This window comes from Cyrtonyx montezumae, unplaced genomic scaffold, assembly GCF_038088225.1.
Source record: "Cyrtonyx montezumae isolate F1298 unplaced genomic scaffold, pur_monq_1.0 scaffold_25, whole genome shotgun sequence".
NCBI classification, from domain to species: Eukaryota; Metazoa; Chordata; class Aves; order Galliformes; family Odontophoridae; genus Cyrtonyx; species Cyrtonyx montezumae.
In genome coordinates, this window is record NW_027071992.1 from 10,305,162 (window position 1) to 10,318,738 (window position 13,577).

Here is a 13,577-nt window from a genome sequence, read left to right on the forward strand (position 1 = left end):
GCCTGATATCAGCTGATAGCAACCTGCTGCACCTGTGCATGTCTCAGACACAGCATAGCCATGAGACTACTTTCAAGATGGTGAAGGGAAAGGGAAAGTTAACAACAATTATGAAGACTGTGGATTATTATTTTTACTACTGCATATTGATTGATGGATCAGAATACTAACACCTTCAGTGGTTTCCCTGCAAAATGCAGGAAGAGATAACAAAAGGTGGAACTGCACCGACTCCTTCCCCACAACAAAGTCCTCTTCAATACAACGACACCAAACCAAGCAAATTAGAAGTCCTGCTGCCAAAATTAAAAATGAAAAATTGAAAAGGTACTTCTAGGAACTCATCAACTCTACTGTATATCTTTCTCTCTAAGTGTTACTAAGAGGAGAAGAAAACACACTTTGCATTCAGGCCTGGATTAGGGAGCCTGCTTCGGCAGGGAGGTTAGACTAGATGATCTCTAGAGGTCCCTTCCAACCCCTACAATTCTGTGATTAAATTAACAAGCCTGAGTCCTGTATACCTAAAGCAGGAGTCTCGGGGCTGGAGGGTGCAGACTGCCAGCCCCTGTGATACAGATGTGAGAGCAGGGGCATTACTTGGGTGTTTCTGCAAAAAGCCAGGGTGGTGAAATCTAACTTGGTTGATATTGCTGTGCTGTGATCTGGCACTGCTGTACCAGCTACAAACACTGCAAAACACTTTTGTCTAAGTGGACAAAAAGGAGAAAAAGCAGAAAGAAAGGGACAGAAAATGTAACACCCAGGAGATAATTCTTAGGATATAGCTGCTCACTGGCAGAATAAGATTCGAAAACACTTTACAATGTTATCAGTTTCTTCAGTTATCATTTCCAAACACAGGGCTCAGAACACTGCCACACATGCAGACATGGGTGGCTGCCTCAGTACGACCTCACACAGAGCCTGAGGCTCTTGGGGGATTCAGACCACCCAGCCTCAGAAAGGCACTGTGCAGTGCGGCCTGAGCTCTAAAACTGAGTCCCTCTAGTCCTTGCTACTAATGAGCACTGCTATGAAAAGATCACTGCCCCACTCAGAGGCACTCTCAGCCCCGTGGAGGAAAACACAGTGCTTGTGGGAACGCAGTAAGCAAAGAATTGCTGAAGAAGGAATTGTGGCTTTGTTTCTGACTGACATACAGGAAAAGCTGCGGTGAAGATCGGGCATATCTTTTCAATTCCTGTGAGGCTTGACTTTATGAAATAAAATGTTTCAGAACAACATAAATGTTTGTTGTCATACAATAACAAGTCTATTCCATACACACTCCCAGTCCTGCAGGTCGATGCATGCCCACAGGCCCTGCATGCTCCATGGCCTCTCTCTCTCAGAGGACCCTCCTCTGTTTCCCGCATGCCCTCTCACTCTGTGGGTACATGTGCTGGTTGGGTGCCCTCTGGCTCATCAGAAAGACTGAAAACCTGACCTTTTGGCTCTGTTCCACATTCATGGGATGAGCACTGAAAGAAGAACATTTTTCTCAAGGTGCTTCCTTGTCAGAACCTGAGCTGTCTCTCAACGAGCTTACCAACTAGCCTGAAGACAGACCCACCCAAAGATCTCACTATGACCCCTACCACTACTGGCTGTCCAGGAGTGCCACAGGGTGGCTGTCGGCAAGACGCTGAGCCACTGCCATCAGGTATGCCCTGCAGGAGCACAGTGATGCACAGCAGGATCTATGCTGCACCTGCATCACAGCAATAGCAGGGTTCCATCTCAGGATGCTGCAGTACCAGGCTGGTGTACACTCACCTTTCCACCTTCCACGCATTACCGTCATGGGTCAGAATGAGTTCTTGCAGCCGGGCAGTGAGGAAGAGAGCCCTCAGGCTGGGGTATCCTCAGGTCCCAGGCACTGATTGCATCAAGCCCACAGCCTGCCAGCTGCCTGCACCATGCTGAAAAGAAGGCACATGCACAGCAGTCAGTGTCATATGAACTGCACTAAGTTAATTAAGACTCGTGAAGTAGAAATTAAAACACAGGGAAAAATCCCTTTTATCCCTTTGTAGCACTGCATGATAAAAGCTACAGACAGAATTAACTAATCTTTGTGTTGTGAATAAACTTGCATTAAAAGCAAAGACCAAAAGGAATGCTTGTGTAGAACTCATTGATTTCCCAGGTCTTTGAAGCAAATGGGAGGAATTAATTTGAAATCTGTCTGTACTTTGAAATAAAATTTAACTTGGTCAGTCTCTCCTACTTCCTTCCCTGATGTACAATGCTAATTGGTCAGCTGTTCATGGAAATGCTCTTCCAAGGGAAAAAAAACAGCTTCAACTAAACATGTTTTCTGACTCTATGAACCTATGTTTTCTGTGGCAACTGATGCAACATAAGTCTTCACTGGGCTTATAAATTGCAGGACGACGTTTTCATCTAATTCAATTGCATCATTAAAAATGAATTTGACTCATAGGCTTTCACTGAAAAAAAAATTGGGGAAAAAGAAAAGGGATAGTAACACAAGTAGGATGCAGACAATTATTTGAGTACCATTCAGATTACTGTAGAAATCAGCCTGTATTTATTCCAATAAAATGATGATATATTCAAGCAGACAGACACTGCTAAGCAGACAGTCTGCAATAGATTTGTACTGCAGCTGGTTGCAGGAAAGAGAAGCACAGAATGTGCTTCCAAATGGAGGAAATGCTCTATTTATTATTACATACCAGATATATTTTTTTCATGATGTCCTGAGCACATACCAGATGGCCCTACAAATACAAATAACTCTGGCTGTCTCCTCTAAAGTAATCAAACTTATTTGCTTCAATATATACTCACTTCTTATACTGAGCAGATGATTAAACATTCAGATAGTCCATTTTAAATTACTCTGGGAAGAAGATATGTTCCACGAACCTATTTGGACAGATACAAATTCTTTGCTGAATTTCCACGTTTCAGAGTCAGGGGATGTGGCTTAGTTGGCATTAGCAAGCCACTGCACTACTGAGCCTGACTCCAGGAATGTGTAAATGTACACGTGCAGTACTCACACAGAACTGACAGATACTGAGGAGAAGCAGGTCCCTGCTATAAAAGACTATCTGCTGTTTATCAGTACAGAGGAACCTGAGAGTATCTTCACAACTACTCCATTACTGACAGTTTTTAATGTCTCAAAGTGACAGCAGGACTCAGAACTTCTAGAACATTTGCAGATAAAATAAATCTATCAAGGAAGATGCACATTTGTACTTTTTACATAACTAATGGTTAGATTTAAAGTGTTTAGAATTTTGTTACACCTAAATCCTGTAAACTGCTTAATGTACGATTATATTTGGCCCTGGTGAGGCCCCACCTCAAACGCTGTGCTCAGTTAAGACAGGGAGGCCCGAGAGCGTGTCCAGAAAAGGGCAATGAAGCTGGTGAGGGGTCTGGAGCACAAGTCTTACGAGGAGTGGCTGGGACTGTTCAGTCTGGAGAAAAGGAGGCTCCAAGGAGACCTTATCACACACTAGGTTCATAGGTTCATAAGGTTGGAAAAGACCTACAAGATCATCTAGTCCAACAATCCTCCTATCACTATCCCTACCCAACTACTAAATCAAATCCCTTAGCACCTCATCTAAACGCTTCTTGAACAGCACTAGGGATGGTGCCTCAACCACCTCCCTAGGCAGGCCATTCCAGTGCCTGACCACTCTTTCAGAAAAAAATGTTTCCTCAGGTCTAATCTAAATTTTCCCTGGAAGGTTGTGGTGAGTGGAGGTTGACCTCTTCTCCCATGTAACTAGCAATAGGACTAGAGGGAACAACCTCAGTCTGAGCCAGGGGAGATCCAGGTTGTATATTATGAAAATTTTATTCACTAAGAAAGAAAGTATTCAGATGCTGGAATAATCTGGCCAGGGGGGTGGTGTTGGAGTCACTGTCCCTGGAGGTGTTCAAAAAACATCTGGATGTTGTTTTGATGAACATGGCTTAGTAGGGAAATATTGGTAGTAGGTGGACAGTTGGACTGGATGGTCTTGAAGGTCTTTTCCAACCTTGGTGATTCTATGATTCTGTGATTCAAAGCACTGAAGACTCAACAAGAAGTGTAGCAGGATGTGGTTTGATCTTATTTCACATATTACAAGTCTTTGCTACTAACCTCTAACCATCAAAAAAACCCAAAACAAAACAACAACAAAAAAAAAACACAACACAAAAGAAAACCCGAAAACATTGCCCATTAGAGATCCTCTTGTACTTGAATTGAAAATGGAATTGAAATCAGGCTGGGTGCTTTTAAACTGGGATCTAGTAAACCATTCTCAGTGCACTCAGCAATGCTCAAGAGTTGCCACCTCCAAATGAACTGCTGTCTTGGCTCCAGCTGCCATGATGCACGTTAAGGATCCTTGGTAAGGGATGTTAACCAAACACAATCATAGAATCATAGGAAGGTTTGGGTTGGAAAGGATCTCAAAGATCATCTAGTTCCAACCCCCTTAGATAGAGCACAATTCCAGATTTTATTTTTTTGCAACCATGGTTTCTGTGTTGCAACTAAATGCCTAGACATGCATTCCTGCAAACACTAAGATAAATAAGTTCTTTTGTTTTGGTTCTGCCTTTAAGCTTGTCTGTTTTTTGAGCTCTGAAAAATCTATATTGTCTTCTGAAGCAACATAACAAAGAAAAAAAGCAGTGCATGCAGAGGATTGGGAACCCACACCTTGAGGCACCTGTCCTGTCCTGCTAGAGAAGCGTGAGAGAAGCCACACCCTGAGGGCAGGCACAGACCCACACCTCTGGCTAGGAAGAGGCAGAAGAGGGTCTCCTCAGATGTCCCAGCAATCCACAGCTTCCTACTGAACCTCTGTCAGAGCCACGTGCAAAAGTTTCTACATCTCAAATCCCCAAGACTATGCAATATTCCACCCTTCATTAACAGACAGAGCTTTTCTGACTTGAATTAAATAATGTTAATGTTAATAAACTTGGCTATATTTAATTTAATTATGTAATCTTGTTGAGATTAGTTGTATATCTACGTTGTGACTCAGATGATTATTTTTGTCAAAATGAAGACGTACATAAAGTTGGGGTCTGTAGGAAAGAGTAGCTCAAGTCTTGGCAGACAGCAGCATCAGGAAACCAATTCTTTCTGTTTAGTTTTTCTAATTAACTCCACCAGCACATGAACTGGTGTTCCAAAGATGTCTGGAACCAATAAATATGTATCAGGTGGCGTCTGAACAGACATACAAAAGTTCATAACATTTACCACACAGAGGAGTATAAAACATCTCCAAAAGTTAGGGCAGATGATACTTATTAACCTTTTAATAAACTAACATTTTCTGTGCTTAAGTCTGGAGACCAGGTTTTGAAACACTTGTAAAAATGGAAGCTAGGAATAATGCCAGCTCTAGAACAACTTTAAAAAAATTATTTCCTGCAAACATTTGTTCCCCCAGTGCACACACCCACCTGACTTCTACATTTTCAAAACTGTCATTCACAACACATGATCCAAAATCCAAGGTATGGTGAAAGTATATAGCTGATAGTACAATTCTGCACCTGCCCTTGCTTTTCTCCCTGAAGAAATCCACAGGAAAATTGTGGAAAAGCATATATAAGAGAATCCAAGAATAGAGGCACAGTAGTACAAATGCAGAATAATATATTCCTATTTGACTGAGGTTCTGAAATGGCATCTGTATTAAAATAGGTAATACAGCGCTTCTACCATTTCATTCACTGTCTTGGACCTGATTAGTACACTTCCCCTCTATCAAAACAAGAAAAAGCAGCTGCCTGAGTGCAGCAGAACTCAATGAAAGGGGACAAAAACCCTCTGGTTTTGTTTTGTGTTGTAAAGGGAGAAAAACAATAGGAAAACAAGCAGTGGAACTACCTACCAATAGGTGTTTTAAAAAAAGGAAAAGAAAGAAAATATACAAAGTCAAAATATTATAGGAGTCTGCTACTTCAAAGGTGCTGGCTGATTGAGCAGAACATTTTTTTAATTTATTTATCATTATAATTAAACAAGGAAATAAATAAAATCTATCAGATGAGATTTTTGTCAAGATGTTTATGAATGAATATTTTGCTTAAATGATACGTGTATATGTGTGGAATTACATATTCACAAGAAAACATACTGAGAAAAATAAAAATTAATTTAAAATCTTAACTATACTCTGCACTAATGGAGAGCTGTATTTACAGCCAGCAGGAGACTGTGAGTTGGTTTCTATGTATAGAAGGGTATAGCCAGCTCAAACATTAAGAGTCCAAAACCCTTCAGGAGACAGAAACTCCTGGATATGTATTACACATCACCTATTGACTCCTGAAGAGTACGCTAGGAGCACTTCTCCAGCTGGCTGCTTGCTGTAGACAAAACACCAAGCTAATCTGCCTGATCGCATAAGACATGTCAACAGTCAACTCTGTCTTCAGCCAGAACTGTGCTGTTTTTGTTTCGTTTTGTTTTTTTGCTTGCTAGTGTAAACATCAGTAATGTATTCTGGCTGCTGCAAAGTTTGGTCTTGAACTGAATCCTCATCAACAATATTTACATTTATCTTTCTTCAAGGCAGAAGCATTTCTCAGTGCCACAATACTAGCTCGGAGAGAAAACGCATGCCTCTTGCATCGTCTCATAAAATTAGCCCTTAAATCCAGCTAATCACACCACTTAATCTGGTGGCAACACACAGAGCTCAACAGAATAGCAAACAGATTATTCTCATAACCGCTCAGTCACGAGCCAGGCATGAGCAAACATTTCTCACTGTTTTTTACTGGTTCCAGATTTTTTTTTTCTTTTTTGTCACTGATTTTTCAAACCTGTCAGTACCATTAAGGTAAAAGGCAAAGACACGGTGATTTATCACAATAATTATGGCAGTATTGAACATCAGAACTAGAGACCACTGTGCTGAAAATCTGCTCCAGCCTCAGAGCCAGCACCAAGCCCACATCTTATTGCCCTGTACTCTCTACAGAGAGCTCCAGAATTTTGCTTGGATGTGCTACAGAATTAGATGTACACATATTATCCAAACGCTATTAAGTTAATAGACACCAACCCTGCAGGTGTTCAAGAAATCTGTAGATGTGATACTTAAGGACGTGGTTTAGTGGGCAACATTGGTGGTAGGTAGACAGTTGGACTGGATGAACTTGGAGGTCTTTTCCCACCTTAATTCTATGATTCTATAATTGCAAGTTCTATAACACTATTAAAAGAGACAAATATCAGAACATTTATACCAAGACTTCTAACGTGGTCAAATGAAGCTGAGTTCTTTTCCTTCAGCCTACAGGAATGTTCAAGTTCCAGAAAAGTTTTCTTTCAATTATCATTTTAGAGCAGCTTAGATTTTTTAATTCTTGTTTATGGAATACCAATTGAAGGAAGAAAAGGAAAATAATGTAAATAGAGGCACTGTTCTTCAAACAGTGTCACCAGGTCACCTAGTAACTGCATATCAAGATTCAGATTAAATATAGATTTATTTTGAGCATGTTTGTATCCATTCTGTACTGAAACAAATTTGCCAGTCCCTGAACTAACACAACACACAGGAAAGCTCTGACAGCACAGATAAAATTTACAATCAAATATAAACAGAATCAAGAGTTCATATCAAATTTATATTTCAGGAGGCTCTGGCAGACATCATGTGTTCAAAGCACTGAAATTCCATACATATATCATGTTATTTTCACTCCTGAGAGAACAGGAGAAAGCAAAGACAAAAATGAGATCCCAGTGCAAAACATGACCATGTTAAGGAGTCCTCAGGCAGGACTTGTGAAGGATGAAACTTTTGTAGAACTAATGTTACAGCTAATCATTGTATCAGTATTTACCCACTGAAGCTCGGTAGAAAATGACTTTGAAGAGAGCAAGCAGTTGGTTGTCATCTTCACACGGCAGCAGCCAGAAACCAGACTCTTCTGCAGCACCATGCTGTGTAGATGGGCACTGACAGACTGCCAGTCACACAGGCAGACAGACTGCCACGAAGCACAGATGTATTCACAGAGTGCTTTCTGCAAAACTAGTCCTGACTTTCTCAACATTTCTCCTTATATTTGCAGAGCACTACACTTGTGTCCTGAATAGTAACAGCAAAAAGACAGAAGAAAGCCTCTTCCACTGTGAGGACAAACACATTAGAGAAATGCATGTTCTCCACAGTAGCAACAGGCATCAGTGAAACAAAGTGATAGGCCAGCCACGAGTGTGGGGCACCAGGGGTTCTGACTCAGTTTTCCCTATTCCACAGCTTTGGATGCTGTGTTTCTATCTGATACTCATTGAGATCCGAATCATACCACACCTTGCAATGTACCCGTCACATGGACACTGGCAGCCCCCACAAGCGCACGAGTCCACAAGTTCGGGAAAGCTGCAGGAGAACCGGGGCCTGCATTCCCCTTCCCATGCAAGCTCTGACCACAGCTGCTGACACACGAATTTCCACTCCTGACAGGCGTCAATGCTGGCTGCTCACTGTCCTGAAGAGGACGAAGGATGGAGTGGAGGTCAGAGACAGCTGTTCCCACTTCACATGTGGCTCTGCAAAGCCAATAATCATAAAGCTTTCCAGTTAAATATTGCTGCCACCGTGGGCAGCACAGCATGTCTGAATTCATTTCAGGTATTCAACCACCCAAGCAAACACCTTTATTGACAAAGTCCTCAGCTTAGATGAAGCATGTGGGATAGGAGCCAACAAGAAAACAAAACAAGGACACTGCCAAGATAGGCTTTTTTCTGAATGAACCAATTTCTCAAACAACACATCTGCCAGGGCAGCTCTGTTCTCAAGGCAGTTTAGAAATGTGTTTGCTCTACTTTCAGCTTTCAATGATAGCAGTGTTTTTCAAGAGACAATGAATGCTCCCAGACACCCAATTCTTTGCAGATGTCCCACATTGCCTCAGATGTGTGTTACATGGAGCTCATAAAAATAATTCAGTTTCTTTAAAGACATTGTCCCACATCTGGACAAAACCTACTTCCATTCTTTTTAAAACAAAACGAAACCAAGAGAAACCTGATCAGGCCTTCTATGAAGCAGCTTTGTTACTGGAGCACCAAAGCAGCCAGCACTCAGACTGTTGGTGCATGTGTGAAACCCTCAATAAAGTTCTCCTGTTCAGGAATTCTGTGGTGCAGGAGAATACTGTAACCACATAGCTATCCTGTAGGCACACCTTGCAAATCTTACGACTAATTAAAGCTAGTTTTTTATGGTGTGGGATGAGGCATGTTGACACCCACTGACTGCAGTGCAATCCGCATAGCATTTCTTCGATGGGACAGATGTGCCAGATTGTCTCACAGAAACAAAAGTCAAAAACATGTTTCTCAGCATCAGGCTCATGGGGATGGCTCTGCACAAGGTACCCAGTGAGATAATGTGATGTTCGTTAAGAATGACACCTCAGTTCCTGTGTAATTCTTTGGCCACACAGATTGTAAAGTTTTGGTTACTCCCTTCTGACATATATTCAATATATGTCACTCAATGACTGCACTTTCCTGTGAAGTGTAAGATGTTCTGGGTATCTCCTGACTTCAGAGATTTCCTTTTTTTCTGCCAAATGCATCCTCAGGAGGTCATCAAATCCTGGGTCACCAGAGAGCAAGAGCGCTAAAGAGGATGATACAATCTGCACCTGGGAATCAGGCCAAACCCAGCTTGTGCTGCTGCTCCAGCACTCTGATTCTGATAGGAACCTGCACCTTCTCTTTCCACTTAGCAGGACATTAGCCATTTCCAGTGGCACTGAGTAGCCAAAATGTGACTGGGACAGAAGAGAACATGGGGATGGGGAACAAGAAAGAATAAGCAGGAAGACTTTGAAATAAACTAATTTTAAAAAATTTTCATTACTGACGCAGGAAGTTGATTACCACTGAACTGCTGTCAAGAGAAATCTCCTCCTCCAAATGGAACTGATTGATTACTCTTCAAATTAAGACAAAAATCAGTCATTTGTATACTGCAGAAGAGTGCACTCTTTACATTATAATAATTCTAGAATGCTTTTTTTTTTTTAATTTTATGTTTAAATACAGTCCTGCTAAAATCTGAGCATTTTTCAAGATGCCATGAACATCCCTGGCCTAAGGAGTGCTCTCCATGTGTCTTCCTTGGCCTATAGGTGACACCTACTTAAATACTATTCCAGTGATAAATATGATTGCCAAATCATATTTAAGGCCAAGAATGCAGATGTGATCTCTCCTCACCACAGGAGCACAGGTAAAGGGAGCCCATAGGGATTGGCTCCTCCCAAGCAAGAGAATACAATAAATACAGCCACAGAGGTTTGCAATGGTTGTGTTTAAGGTGGTAGTGTAGCTGTGCAATGTACCTGCATGTAAACAAGATGCCAACTGTGAATCTAATGGAAACTTGTTGTCCCTTACAGCTCAGCTGTACCATCCACCTGGGTGGATACCAGCATATGAGTGATGCTCCTCAGGGACTGATACTGGGACTTGTTATTTAACATCACTATCAGCAACACAGACAGAGCGGTTGAGTGGACTTCAGGAAGTCTGCATATGATATCAGGCTCCATGGTGCAGTTGATAAGACAGAAAGAAGGGTTGCCCTTCAGAAGTACCTAGACAGACTTGAGAAGTGGGCCCACATGAACCTAATGAGGTGAGGCACTGAAATCAGAGCAATCCCAGACATGAATGAGGCACTGAGGTCAGAGCAATCCCAGACATGAATACAGGATGGGCAGAAAATGGATTGAGAGCAGTGCTGCAGAGGAGGACTTACGGGTTCACAAGGACAAAAAGCTGGACATGTGCTTGCCGCCTGAGAGGCCAACTGTATCCTGATCTGTATCAGAAAACAGGCAGCCAGCAGGAAGATGGAGGGGACTGACCCCCTCTGTTCTCCCCTTGTGAGGCCTCACCTGAAGTTCTGCATCCAGATCTGGGGACCCCAGCAAAAGAGAGATGTGGAGCTGTTTAAGTGGGTCCAGAGAAGGACCAAGAAGATGATCAGAGTGCTGGAGCACCTCTCCATTGGAGAAAGGCTGAGGGAGCTGTGCTTGTTCAGCCTGGGGAAGAGGGGGCTGAGGGGAGACCTCAATTGTGGCCTTCCAGTTAGTGGGGCTTCAGGACAGATGGAAAGGGACTCTTTTACAGGGAGTGCAGTGATAGGATAAGAACCAGGGCAATAACTTCCTGCCAAACTCAGAAAAAAAAAAATTATTTTAAGGGTGCTGTACAGAAAACAGCTTTACACATGGACCTGCTGGCAAGGAGAGCATTGCCATTTCACATAAATGCAGTGTCTCTACCAAGTTACCATGTGCATATGAGCTGCACCTGGTTACCTGCCTACGCAGTAGATTAACACAAACGCTGTCAAGAAACCACATGTATATCACAGTGAACTATAGCAAAAACTCTGGAACTGATACTGCATTAATTTCAGAATGACAAATGAGGGTAATGTAACTGAAGATCAATTCAAACTAGGGTAACTCTAAACTCTTCAGTGCCAGATCAGTTTCCAAGGATGCTCTATTTGCTTTGCAGGGAATACTCAAGTTTTCTTATTTCCTTCAGAGTAAATACTTATTTATTTTGCACTCCAGAAATCATGACAGCATCAGTACCTGTTGTGCAGTTTATCTTAATAAGGGATTAAAGACTTCTGATCCAATCTCTAAATCATAGATGACATAATGACTTAGAGAACAAATATTTATTGTAAACATCTGTCAATTGCAGGCTTTGGACAGTGAGTCAACTCGGATACTTCTGTTGCAGCAACAGATTGCTCCCTGCCTTATAGCTGCATCTCTCCTAGAGGACTGCATGTGTGTCACTTTGACTCTGGCTCATTTGATAGAAGGGAATGAAGACCATTGGAACCAGCTGTTATCTAGAGCTCAGTATTGATGATCTAATTTGGAAACTGGACTAATCTTGACGGATTAGCATGCTGCTGTACAGCTGCATGGATTTATGGTTGTCATGACAACCAGCAGAAAATGTATCCTACTAATCCTCCCTGAGCAGATCTGTCTCCATGAGCATTAACAAGATTTTTCACCAGGACAGATATACTCACAGTTATATTATTGCAGAGATCCACACTGGTGTAATCTCTTACTCTCTACAGTTTAGAATACTAACTCTCAACTGTACTCACAAGATATTGGGTTGGGTCACGAACAAATTCTGGGGACAGTGAAATACCCCTTGATGGTATCTGGAATATCTCAAAAAAGTTTGCATTTTCCAGCTCATATCCAAGGGTATGGAGTGTGCAAATAAGTGCTTATGTTACAGATTTAATAAAGTGACTGTTATTCCATGCTTCTTACATTATGTGGAGTTCTCTCATATTTTAAGCTATCAGGAGACATGTTGAGCCTGTTTCAAGGTTATCTTCTCAATATCTTGTTTCCCCTGCTATGGAGAGAAAGCTCTTTGGTTTCATGCTGCATGAAAGAAAGCAAAGAGCTAGACAGTACCTTCCAGTTCCACTGCTGCCTGCTTGCAGAATCATTTTGTGCCACTACGATAAAGAACAAAGGATAGAAAATGGAAAATGAAAGCCAGTTACCCATTTTAAGGAGCAGTCAGAGGCCGCGCTTGGTTAACATTTGCCCAGGGTCCTAGAGGAATGGGGTACTACCTGCAGACATCATGCTTTCCCAAACACACAGAAGAGCTCAGGAGCGCAGCTCCAGCCCACTTCACAGCACAACTGAGCATTCAGGAATAACACTGGAGGCCAGCACTGCCCATGTGAGAGCTGTGTGTTTCCCTCCATCCATGGGAAGGTAATTAATCTCTTGTCAGCATGGTTCAAATTCATCTGCCCTCTTGTTATTTTCCCCACCCCAGTGTAACTTCACCTCCAAAAGAAAGCCAAAAAGAAGGGGGAAAAAAAAAAAAGGAACCCAACTGAAATCATTGCCAAAGAGCACATTTTGTACATGTATCTTGCAGTGACTTCTTATCTGCACTTCCCATAGGCAAAGTGCTACAGCAGGTGTGATGCATCTGCTCAGGTCAGTGCTCTGTCTCAAAGAGGGGGAACTTGCACTCCCTTGCTCCAAAGAGCCTCTGATTCCCCCAGTGATGAAGGACAGAAAATCCAACAAAGAATTTCCTTCAGGGACCAAAGTAAAATCCTTTTTAGCACGCGTCTAGCTGATCAGTTCATCACAGTGTTGATATGCTACAAGGACAAATTCTTTTCCAACACCACTTAATTGCTTGCAAAAAAGAACTGACACATCAAAAAGTATTACAATAAGTTACGTATACTTGTAGTAATGAGGAACCTGCTTGGAGATCTGCTGCATGAGTTTACAATGTCACTGATTATTTTTGTAGGACAAAGCAAAGGACTTCATAACTTCAGAACATTTACTGAAATACCTCAGAAGCTGCAATCTTTAAGGCAGCAATCTCAAAATATCCTCAACGAGAAAGTGTAAGGGTAAAAATCAGTACATGCAGGATTATTTGTGGCACACGTCAGAAAAGAGACACTTCAGGATGGATGATAACATTTAATGACCAA